Genomic DNA, 11,220 nt, shown 5'->3' on the forward strand with positions numbered 1-11,220 from the left:
TTACATTAGTCGCTCAGATTGCCGGCATTCGCAAAATACAGGAACGCCGAACATTTCTCAATGTAGCAGAACTGATGTCACTAGATAAAGAGATCATTTCCTCCTGAGGACCCCAATCACACTTCATCTGACCGTCTGTGGTGGTTTTTCAGGAGCTTTTTATTTTTAAGACCTTTTTGTACGAGCTTTTTTTGTGTTTTTTGGGTATTGAGTTTTTTCTTTTTAATTTGTTGTTTTTATTAGCCAATGGAAGGCTCATTCGTAGCCAAGAAAGCGAACAAAATAAAAGCACGGTATGCATGTTCTTTAGGCGCTCCTATTGACGTTTATTGGGACTGAACTGCATGACTCTTCCCCCTAAAACAAGCTCAAGTACGTTTTCCGGTGACAAGTTGCAAGCGACGACTACGTTCAGGTGTGAAGGGCACCGTGGAATATAATTGAAATCCAATGCTGAGCGTTAAAGACCAGGACATTTTTAAAATAACCCTCACAGTGTGGCTATCTCCGTACTGCAAGGGTTAGGTGCTTGTTTGTGTCTAGATGCTAAAATAAAGATATACTCACCTGAAGCTCTGGATCCGGCCGGGTGTCACTGTGCTCCCTCAGCCTGTCCCCTCTGCAGCAGCAGCATTGGAATCTTCCTCAGCGTCCTCACCTCTATACACTGTGTATGATTCAAGGGACCTTAGACCCTTGCAGAAAAGAGGGAGAGATGTTGGGTCCTCCCATGACCCAAAGCTTAGTATATCGCGAGCTACAGCCGGGACGGATCCTGACATTACTGTCGAGATCCACCCAGCTGCGTGAGTGATAGTGGGCTCTGCCTATCTAGAGGCAGAGCCAGCTGTACCCGCCCCGTCCGTCCCTCCACGCAGCGCTGGAATATAGGGGAGGGTGGGAGTCCCTGCAGGGAGCCGTGAGTGGCAGTCACGGCTCTCTGCAGGGACATGATCGAGACGTCAGCGAGCGACGGTATGTGTTTGCTCACTTCCCGATCTATTGAGCCGACTTGTGACAGTTTCATTGCCACACGTCGGCTCCAACTAATGAGGACGAGTGATTTTTCACTCACCTCATAGTTCTCCTTTTTAAGCGTGAGGGTGTTCAGACGATTCTAAAACCCCTTTGTATGTTTTTCAGGCGTTTACATGCCTGAGTGTTTTGTTTTTGTTTTAGCCTAATGTTTGTTAGGTTTGAAAAGGCACATGACATGCTTTTTTTCAGCCGTTTCCAAGTCTTTGTGGGCAAAAAATACGTACTTCTGCCCAAAATAAAGGTCGTTTTCACTTGACGCCACACTTGGGTGGGAACGGTCACCATCGAAAATGATGCAACTCTACAAGTTGCTGCGTTTCAGGGAACCCGTAATAGAAAGCTCAGATGCGGTCCCAGCTCAGAGATTGTCCCAGGCAGATACTGATAGATGATTGAATTCAGATGACCCCTAAGGAAAAAAAAAACAAGTGTTGTTCAGTCTGGGGAGCTTGGAGGGCGCCCAGCTGGTACTCGCCTTTCCTTTTAACTGTTTGCAACAGTTTGGTTTAAAAATACATTTCTCACAGCAGTAGTGAAGTGTGTGGAGGGGGCAGAGTTTGCTGAAATTGTAATTCATGTCATTCTAACATAGAAATGTCATCTTTCTGAGGGACAAGAAACGAGTGTAACCTGCAGAAGTAAGTTCCCTGTGACAGTACTGTAATACATGAGAATAAAACTACCAGCTAGAAGGTCACACTGAGCTCAAAGCCATCTTGGATCTGAAATATGTGTATGGATCCAGACCTCTGGGACTATTTATGTGTAACCAAAAGTGATGTAGAGCACTTCCTGTTCATTCATAACTGGAGACACAGTAAGCTTACTAGGTCCTCAGTTATTTACAAACAGTCACAGGGGGATTTATCAAAACTGGAGCAGCCCAAATCTGGAGCACTGAAATCAATCAGCTTCTCTGTCTCATTTTCAAATCTTACCTGAGCAAACTGAAGAGAGAAGTGGATTGGTTGCCATGGGCAACTGCTCCAGATTCTGCCTGCTCCAGTTTTGATAAATTCCCGCCCTCAGTGATCAGTACTGATAGCTGAGTGTTTGTGCTCCACTCTCCATCCTGACTGCTCTGTCCCCTCCCGCCTGTCAGAGGAAGTCACGTGGGGTGGAGCAGAGCTCGGCCCCCTGTGACAGCTGGCTCCTCCCCGTACCATCCTGCTCGGCCTCCTGACAGCTTCTCTCCTTACCACTGGGCGCCGGCAACTGGATTGGCTCTGTGTCCCCTCCGATCCCCGCTGTATCTGTCAACACAGCGGGGGGGGCACAGAACGGCGTCCACCGGGAAGGAGAGAAGCTAGGGATGCACTGCATTTTCGGCCATTTTGGTACTATCAGCATTTTGCTCACAGTACCATTTTCAGCTGTAATTTCAGTGCATCCCAAATGTATATATTTGTGTGTGTGTATATATTATTGTATTATATAGGTGTGTATTTATATATAAGCAAGGGAATGAGACACTCGTGGACTTGCATAGAGGAAGATGAAACTCTAAGGTTTATATAAATATAAACCGACTTCTTCCTCTTGAGTGTCTCTTTTTTTGCTTGTGGTCTTTGTTGTGTGCGTGCACCCGGGCCCCTGCTCTCCAGTGTATATGGGGGCTGTCAGATCAGAGAAGTCCTTATCTGCAGACTTGTTCCAGGTCACTGACTTAATGTTTTGGAGTGTGGATGCAAGAAGGTCAATATGACAACCTGGAAATTAGGATTTGCAAAAGAGGAAATAGCAATAGCGGCTTCCAAATTTTTCTGATGAATGGGTTCCTTTAGGGCCCATTCACTCCTATGATTTTTTTTTTCTTTTTTTTTCCTGATGCATTTTTTGTTTAAATAAATGGAAAAACAGTGTCGCAGCGTTCTCTACATTTAAGTCAATGCACATCATAATATGCGTCTACATGAGTTTCCATTTTGAATTTAATGGAAAGTGAATTTCATACCATGTAGGCATGAATGGGCTGCAGTTTTGGTGAAGGTAAAGCTGGCCTGCGGCTTGGATGAGAAAAAAAAACCCACTCAATTCCCCTGTTGGACTATTTTGACTATTGGTGGGTCTGTCGCTGTCAGAATACCCAAAGAATGGCTACACTTATTGGCTGCAGTGCCTGTTCGGCTGAGAATTTTTGGTCGGGCTCCTTCAACAAAGGTCGATTGAAAAATGGACTTTTGTTGAATGGTGGGTACCGACAGGACCATACACTGCTTGAAATTTGGCGCTGTAGGCAGGACTCAGACGAAATTCGACCGTGTATGGCCAGCTTAATTGTGATGTGTAAGTTAGGCTTGTCTCTGTTTTATCCATTACTGGACCTGCTACTGCTAAATCTTACTTCCTTTTTTTTTGTACAGCAGATAGAAAGCAAGTGGCAACTGGTACATAAATGTAAATTGATTTCGAAGTGAATTGCAGATAAAGGTTGTTGTTGGTTTTGGCACCTTCTATTAAGTTTACTTTCACTACAAAAAAAACAAAGTAGCCACCCTCATGCTTTTGCAGTGATAGTCTTTACTACTGTTTGGTGTGAAGTAAAGTCGGGTATACACGGGTAGATTTTTGCACAAACGTTTTGTACGAAAAAATACCGTCTGAATGTTCAATACTGGCATCAGAAACTTGCCGATTGTCATTCAAAATGTATTTTAATATTCATTTTTATTTAACATTTGATATTGGAATTAATGGAGTTTCTGAATGAAAACCGCATTCAGTGTTAGAAATGGAAATCCGTTTGATGGAGAAAAAATGTCCAACATGCTCCTTCGAAAATTTTCGGGAACATTGTCGTTTTCGGCTGTCGATTGTGCCACACTTATTGATATTCGAAAGAACTTCCTGCTTGTGGGAGTTTGTGATCTTCCTTAAAAATATGAAAGCAGTGAAGATTAGAAATGTAATTAATTATGGCTTCTGGCACTGAAGACATTCAGTCAATCAGGTATATAGAGCAGGTGCCATCCTTATGCTTGTTCTTGATTTGCAGTTACAATGCAGACTGCAGAAAGGCTGAATATAAACAAAGCTGTGTTTATATTGCCATATGTTTGTTATCTCCGTTTTTAACCAAAGCAAAGGCAGGAAAGAAGTAAGGGATGTTATTTATTTAAACTATGGCTTGCTCAGAGGGCCGTGCAGGGTCTCAGGAGGGCTGTGTGGGTCTCGCCAGTGGTCCCGGTCAGTCTAGGCGGGAAGGAGGAGGAGATTTTCGTCTGACGCTGTAAACAGGTGCTGCGATTCACCGCAAAGCTGCCAGGACCTTGCTGGGGACCTCAGCAGTGAATTAGCGCCTATTTACAGCTTTGGCTTCCATTTAAAACTCCACGCTTAGTATCTGGGCATTTTCACTATTCCGAGTACTCGTGACAATGCCCAGTATCGGCACCGGTATCGGTGCATCCCTAGTTACAATACAGTTATCTTTTCATTTTGGAGATGATCCCTCAACTGATTTACCAGCTGTGTGTATTAATTTTATTTAAATGGATTTTTATTTTACTGGCAATACTTAGTGAAAATAATAAAATAATGCATGTAGGCTGTTTTATTTAATGTGGTAAAAAGTTTTCCATGCATCCACCAAAATTAGAGATCAGAAGAAGGTTGAGATGGCTTTAAAGAGACGCTGTCACCTGCCCAATCAGGCAAAGTGTCAGTGTCTCCAAAAAGCAAGGTGCGCTCACCTATCCATGCTTCATTGCTGCCTCCCTACACCAGCAATCCATTGTGGGTTAGGGCTGGTGTTGGAGGGTACCCGGGTGGATGGATTCATGCTACCGCCACACTGCAGTAATCCATTGTAGGGTAGGGCTAGGGCTGGTGTTGGAGGGTACCCGGGTGGATGGATTGCTTCCCCAAGTAGCAGTGTTCGGACCTGGCGGTTAGACACTCTGGCCCAAACACGGTCGCTTGGTAGGTGGTCCTGTGCACCCCATAACCGGAATAAGGGAGAAAGGTGATCTTATTCTTCATCTGACAAATTATTTGGCTGCGTGCAGCTGGATGTGATGTAGGAGGAAATGTTTGATGTTCATAGTTTTATTATTTGTATAGTAAATAAAGCTTAGATCTTGTTTCCTTGCCTAGACAAGACAGGCAACAAAGTAAGAGAGAAGGATAAAAGCGTCCAGTACACAGGGTCAGTATGACTTGGTTGCCCAGCTCCGAGTCTCCTTGGATTCACTTGCTTAAGCTCTGTAAATTGTATTGCATTTGATAATGAGCAGGTCAGAGATTGCCTGCATGAGCCTTTTCTTTTTTTTTTACTTCTTTGGTTGTCAGAATGTTTGTAGAAATGTATGTTTGAATGATGAGCTGTAAATTGTTATTTGTGACGAGAACATGGAGCTGGCTTACCAGCCAATCAGGAAGCTGGGCAGCATGTAATGACGCGCTGCCCGGCTTCCTGATACCGGAAGTATCGGGCTAGGCATCGGAGCATTTGGGTGAGTACGAGTACTCGCCCAAATACTCGGCATCGGCACCGATACTAGTATCAGTGCATCCCTAATTTTTTTATGCCCAGTATTCTTGGCACGCTTGCCCCTCAAGTGTGTCCTCCAATGCCGTGCAATACATCTTCCATCCCCCTCTGCTGCTACTTTTGGGTTCGCAGGCCTCCTCTTTGGCCGTTGGGTGGCCATTGATAACAAATCCTGTGCATGTGTAGAGGAGTTGCATCCTCCAACATCAGGCCCATTCATGGCATCAGAGATGCTGTGAATGAGCTGAGAGTGTACACTGCACAATGCATGTGGGCACAGAAAAAAATAAATAAATAATCTCTGGGGGAGAGAGGAAGAAGTTTTTTTTTTTTTGGCAGAACAGACTTGCATTTACCTTCTGCCAAAAATCCCTACCTCCCATCAGTTTATCATTTTTTCCACTTTACTTCCGCTTTAAATGCTGATTTTTCCTCGGGGTTGGTTGGCAGATTAAGTGTAAACCAGAGACCGATGTGTGTACATGTGAATTGGAAGATGTTTGCAAGAGGATCATCCATTTCCAAATAAAATGTGACAAAACGTTAGAGGATCTGAATGAATAAACAGTGTATCCAGTGGTAGCAATAGCTAATATTGAAAACCATTCATATGTTTCCTCACGCATGTGCTTGCATTCTTCTGATGCTAAGAAGGGGGTCATCTGCTCGCTGACCGCGGACTTGTGAGATGCTCCTCATGTGACTTTGATGTTTGGTCACTACACGTATACAAGGCTTGTGGACCAAACGCAGACATCGGGGAGCTCCATCTGCTTCCACTTGTCTTTACCAGTATGGTGAGTAGTCACTGCTCCAAGCTCACTTCTGAGAGGAAAAGAGGTGAGCGGGCACCACTGTTGGTTATGTGTTTAGATGAAGCAGTGAGATCTTGTGTGCTGAATTACTTGCTTATAAGGACATTATATGTGAATACAGAATTGTGCAGGAAACATATAGATAGGAAAACGTCCTGTGTATCATAGATAAGCATGCATATAGTAAAACATTGCACTACAGCGCCATCTACAGCTCAAAAGACATATCAGTACATTAGCATATGGTGTTGCATTTCCAACAACCACCACGGGACCAGGGATCAGGTGACTATATCTTCTTTATTATAGACCCTAGATCAGGGGTAGCCAAACTCTGGCCCCCCAGCTGTGGTTGAACTACACATCCCATGAGGCATTGCAAGATTCTCACAGCCACTGACATGATTCCCCGAGAGAGATGCATCATGGGATTTGTAGTTTCACCACAGCTGGCGGGCCAGAGTTTGGCTTCCCCTGCCCTAGACTAAAACGAGGACTTAACCCAGGGGTGGGGAACTCCAACCCTCCAGCTGTGCTTTAGCTACAAATCCCAACATGCCTCTGGGAGTCATGCCTGTAGTTGTCAGTCTTGCAATGCCTCATGGTACTTGTGGTTTCACAACAGCTAGAGGGCCAGAGTTGCCCACCCCTGACTTGACCCTTGCAGTGCAGGGGTAGCCCGATTCTAAGGGTTTATTTTTACAATGCCGGGAGTTCTTCTTTTAACCTTCCTTTAGTCCGGAGTCATTGATTGGCTGCAGATCTTGTCTGTAGTGTGTAATTAACAATTATATAGCATTCTGTTAGGTGCGTCAAGCCCAGTCTCAGATGGCTCATTGGCTTGTCTCTGCTACGTAATGCTCTCGTTCTCCTTCCTTTTTGCAGTTTTGTAAGAGATGTTACCTGAGCGTGATTGAGTTTCCGGAACGGCATTGACGTTCCCTTTGTTTTTTTTGCGGCACCAAAGTCTAGGCTTGTGTAAGGCGGCTCATTGTGTAACTGATCCAATAAAATCTGCAAAAGCCGTACAGCGTTGTAATTGCATATCTAGATGAGCGCGGAGTGTGTACACTGCTGTGTCAGTGTGTTATTATTATAATGTGTTATTTATGATGGTACTTTTATTTCAATGTTTATGTATCAGTCAGCCTTAAATACCCTTTCCTGGCTGTGTGTCTTATATAGCATTGCGGTTGATGTAATTCAAAAGCTGAATGAATTTGGATCCCGAAGCAACGGGAGGCAAATTAATGTTGAATTCGGCACCTTCCGCTCTCTACGTCTGACTCTTTTTTTTTTAATCGTGGTGTACTACATTGGTTTCTTCTGTAACATTACTGAGATGTCAGACATGCGTGCGTCATCTCTCTATCCTCTTCTCTATAATTAAACGAGAATTATGAGGCGAGCGAGAGCCGTGACTGTCACTCAGGGCTCCCTGCAGGGATTCCCCCCCTCCCCTGTCCGATCCTCCAGCGCTGACTGGCGGAATGGAAGGGGGCGGGCACAGCTGGCTCTGCCTTTTGGATAGGCAGAGCCAGCTGTCAATCCCGCAGCTGGGTGGATCTCGACAGCAATGTTGGGATCCGTTCCGGCTGCGTCGTCTCAGTATGTAGCTCGCGGTATACTGAGCTTTGGGTGACGGGAGGACGCTAGTTTGTGTTCTCCCGGAACCCTTTACGAGAACTATGGCGGAAAAAGCCCTGACCCCATAGTTGTCCTTTTAATCTTGAGGTGATGGTTCTGTTTGTTAGGGCTGCTCTGTACAAAGCTGTGGATATCTGATTGCATCGGCACGGCCATTTGTCCCAGTTCTGTTCTTTTGCTGTGGTGTCTGTGTATTTTGTTCTGTGTTATAACTTGTAGTTTGATGTTCTTCTCCTTTTTTTTGACCATGTCTAAAGGTGAGATGTATAAACTTGCACACGTATATCTTTCCTATATGTTATTAAAGCTGAACTTTGGCATAAGCAAATATTGTCTAAATCAGGGGTAGGCAACCTGTTGAGGAACTTCAAATTCCATAAGGCATTGCCAGACTTTGACAGCCGCAAATATAACCCCTAGAGGCATTATGGGATTTGTAGTTTAAAGAAGAACTCCAGGCAAACTTTTTCTTAACTGTTCCAATGGGGCTACACCTCCACTGCAAGGGTTATGTGCTTGTTTTTTTGTCTGGGTGCAAAAAATAACAAAAATACTCGTCTGATGCTCGGAGCCAGCCGGCTATGACAGCGCTCCCTCCTGCTTGTCCCCTCCTCCACGTAGGGGGAGAAAGTCTCCAGGGACCGGTCTAAGGGCAGGTTCACACCATTTTCTTGACCAGATCAGGAACGCAGTGCATTGCATTTTGCCACGTCTTGGAGCTGTTTGTTTTTTTTTAGCTTAAAATGGGCTTTCAGGTGCGTTTGAATGCGTTTCCATGCATTCCAAGCCCTCACGGGCAGGGCCTTCCTCACCATCTTATCCTGATTTTATATTGTGATTGTAATGTCTTCCCTATATTGTAAAGTGCTGTGCAAACTGTTGGCGCTATATAAATCCTGTATAATAATAATAATTCCAGATCAGACAAAATGAGACGTGCAGTATTTTTCTGGTCTGGGTTGGAACGGACTGCACTGGTGTGAACAGAGGCCAGAAATAACATAGGGATACATTAGGATGCATTTTGGGTCCGGAACCATCTGAATTGGTCTGGAGATGATGATCTGGATGTGGTGTGAATGGGCCCTAAAAGCAAGCCCGTTAGGAGGATCAGGTGAGTATAATTTTATTTTTACACCTAGACAAAAACTAACTCTTAAACCTTGCAGTGCGGGGTTAGCCCCATTACAAGGGTTAAGAAAAAGTTTGCCCCGAGTTGTGCTTTAAGCATAGCTTGAGTGCCAAGGTTGCTTACCCCTTGGTCCAAATACAAAAGACTTGTGCATTCTTATTTGAATCTGGTTGAGCTTTTGTATTTTTCTTCCAGATCTGTGCAGTAATCAAGTGTGAGACTTCCTGTAATAAAGACCGGTCACTGCTGCTCTCTCTCCTTGTGCAGGGTGACTGGTCTTGTATCTGCTCCCTCCTGTAGTTTTCTGCGGGCATCTTGTAGTGGGTGGAGCCTGCTCGGTCCCTCCCACATCTCTACTTTTTCTGTACTTGCAGATTTTAAAAAGACAAATCATGGGAATTGTATTACAAAAGCTCTACAATATTATTATTTTGTTTTTAAATTAATTTCCAGACATAAAAGCTTAAATACAAGAGCCAGTCAGTGAAGATAGGAGCCAGACAGACATTTTAATGGGCCACGTGCTTTGCATTGATAATGGAAAAACTGCAAAAGGCCAATGGATATAAATATGGCATTTTCCAAAGAGCAATTCTCCTGAAAACTCAGCATGTGCTAGCAGAGTTACCGAGCCAAAAAATCTCTGCAGGTCAATAATGGAAGTGTAGCTTATTTAATATTCTATTTAATATATTGACCTTTACCGGAGCATGGATGTTGTGGCTTTGTTTTTGGGTTTAGACATGCTTTACATGACCTTCAACATTGACTGGCGTGCTGTAGTTAATTGACACTAAACTCAAAACAAAAATTTAACTTTAATGTGTATCACTCGGCTGTAGATCCTCAGATCATCTCTGACACTGTCCTTGCTTCTGGAAGGTGGCTACTTTTGTTCCCCATGGTCCCCGTGTGTGTTGTAAAAGTAGTCACTGCTCCAAGCTCACTCCTGTGATGGACTAACATATTATGTTTTTTATTCCTTTTTAAATCATTATTTTGGCTTCGGATTTAACTTGCTTTAAATTGTCACACGATTAGCAGCCTAACCTTTTCTTTCCCTTTGACCCACTTAGGCTTCCATGAAGTCTGCCTGTCCCCACCTGAATGTCAGCTCCTTCGTCTTGTTCTGAGAAGTCGTAGTGACGGCGCCGGCGGTGCCATGAGGGTTGTGCCTGAGAAGAATGCGGTCCGGATCCTTTCGGGCCGAGAGAGGGGAACGCAGGCTCAGGGTGCCCAACGTCTCTTACAGTGCCTGGTGGAGGATAAAACTCGGTTCATGAAATGGGAAGGCAAGGTGAGTGCTCCTGTTAACTTTTCGTTTATTGCAAAAAGCTTTATTTGCACATGTTTGCCTGATGTCTTTTCACAATGTTTCCAAAGCCCCAGCGGCTAAATAACAGGTTCTCTTTAATGCTACCTTTCCAAATCGACAAACTCGTCTTACTTTCACTCCCCTACCCTCCTGTTTGCACCTGAAACTCAATAAACATCTGTGGGTCCTGTACCTGGTTTTATGACTCATACTTGGCTTAAGGTTTCCTGTGTCTCTTCACTACATTGGATATTCTAGGTGAAATGGTACAACATCTCACTGCAGGAGACAAAGTCCTTTTAACTTTTAGGTTGGGAGTACAGGAGTAATGAACACTAGAAAAAAAAACCACCCACTACCAGCATGCATCAGTTTTTTTTCCTAGTGTCCTAGGAGGACAGACGTGTCGAGCATTGGGAGTTACCTCAATAATTTGGGTTGCTGAGCACTTTTAATCCCTGTTCTGGCTGGTTTTGCAGTGGAAGGGGCTAATGCTGTGCAACTGAGCCCGGACTTCATCTGCTGGGTGGAGTAATGTGCGCTCTGAGCTCTGTGCTGCCATACATCATCAAGGAAACTTTTCCTCACTGCTTCTGCTGCTTGCAAAGAGACACATGGCTCCTCAATGTTCCATCCATTCCTACTGCTCGCTTAATTTGGTCACCTCTAGTCGTCCAAACCATCACTTACCAGCTGTCTGAGTTTAGTAAGTACCTGACGCCTTACCTCTTACTCTGATCCTATGCGTTACTTTACCACCAAGCAGTAGTAAGGTGTCTGA

General features: G+C 44.4%; 1 long non-coding RNA gene across 1 annotated transcript in view; it reads left to right on the forward strand.

Annotated features, from left to right (window-relative positions):
* The window catches only part of LOC108791610, a 14,130-nt gene that overhangs the window by 384 nt on the left and 2,526 nt on the right, over positions 1-11,220 (forward strand). The window contains exon 2 of the long non-coding RNA XR_001941512.1: positions 10,201-10,421. This is a non-coding gene — a long non-coding RNA (uncharacterized LOC108791610). The remainder of the gene's footprint in view (positions 1-10,200; positions 10,422-11,220) is intronic.

The sequence above is a fragment of the Nanorana parkeri genome, unplaced genomic scaffold (genome assembly GCF_000935625.1).
Source record: "Nanorana parkeri isolate BGI_ZX_2015 unplaced genomic scaffold, ASM93562v1 scaffold562, whole genome shotgun sequence".
In the NCBI taxonomy this organism is placed as follows: domain Eukaryota; kingdom Metazoa; phylum Chordata; class Amphibia; order Anura; family Dicroglossidae; genus Nanorana; species Nanorana parkeri.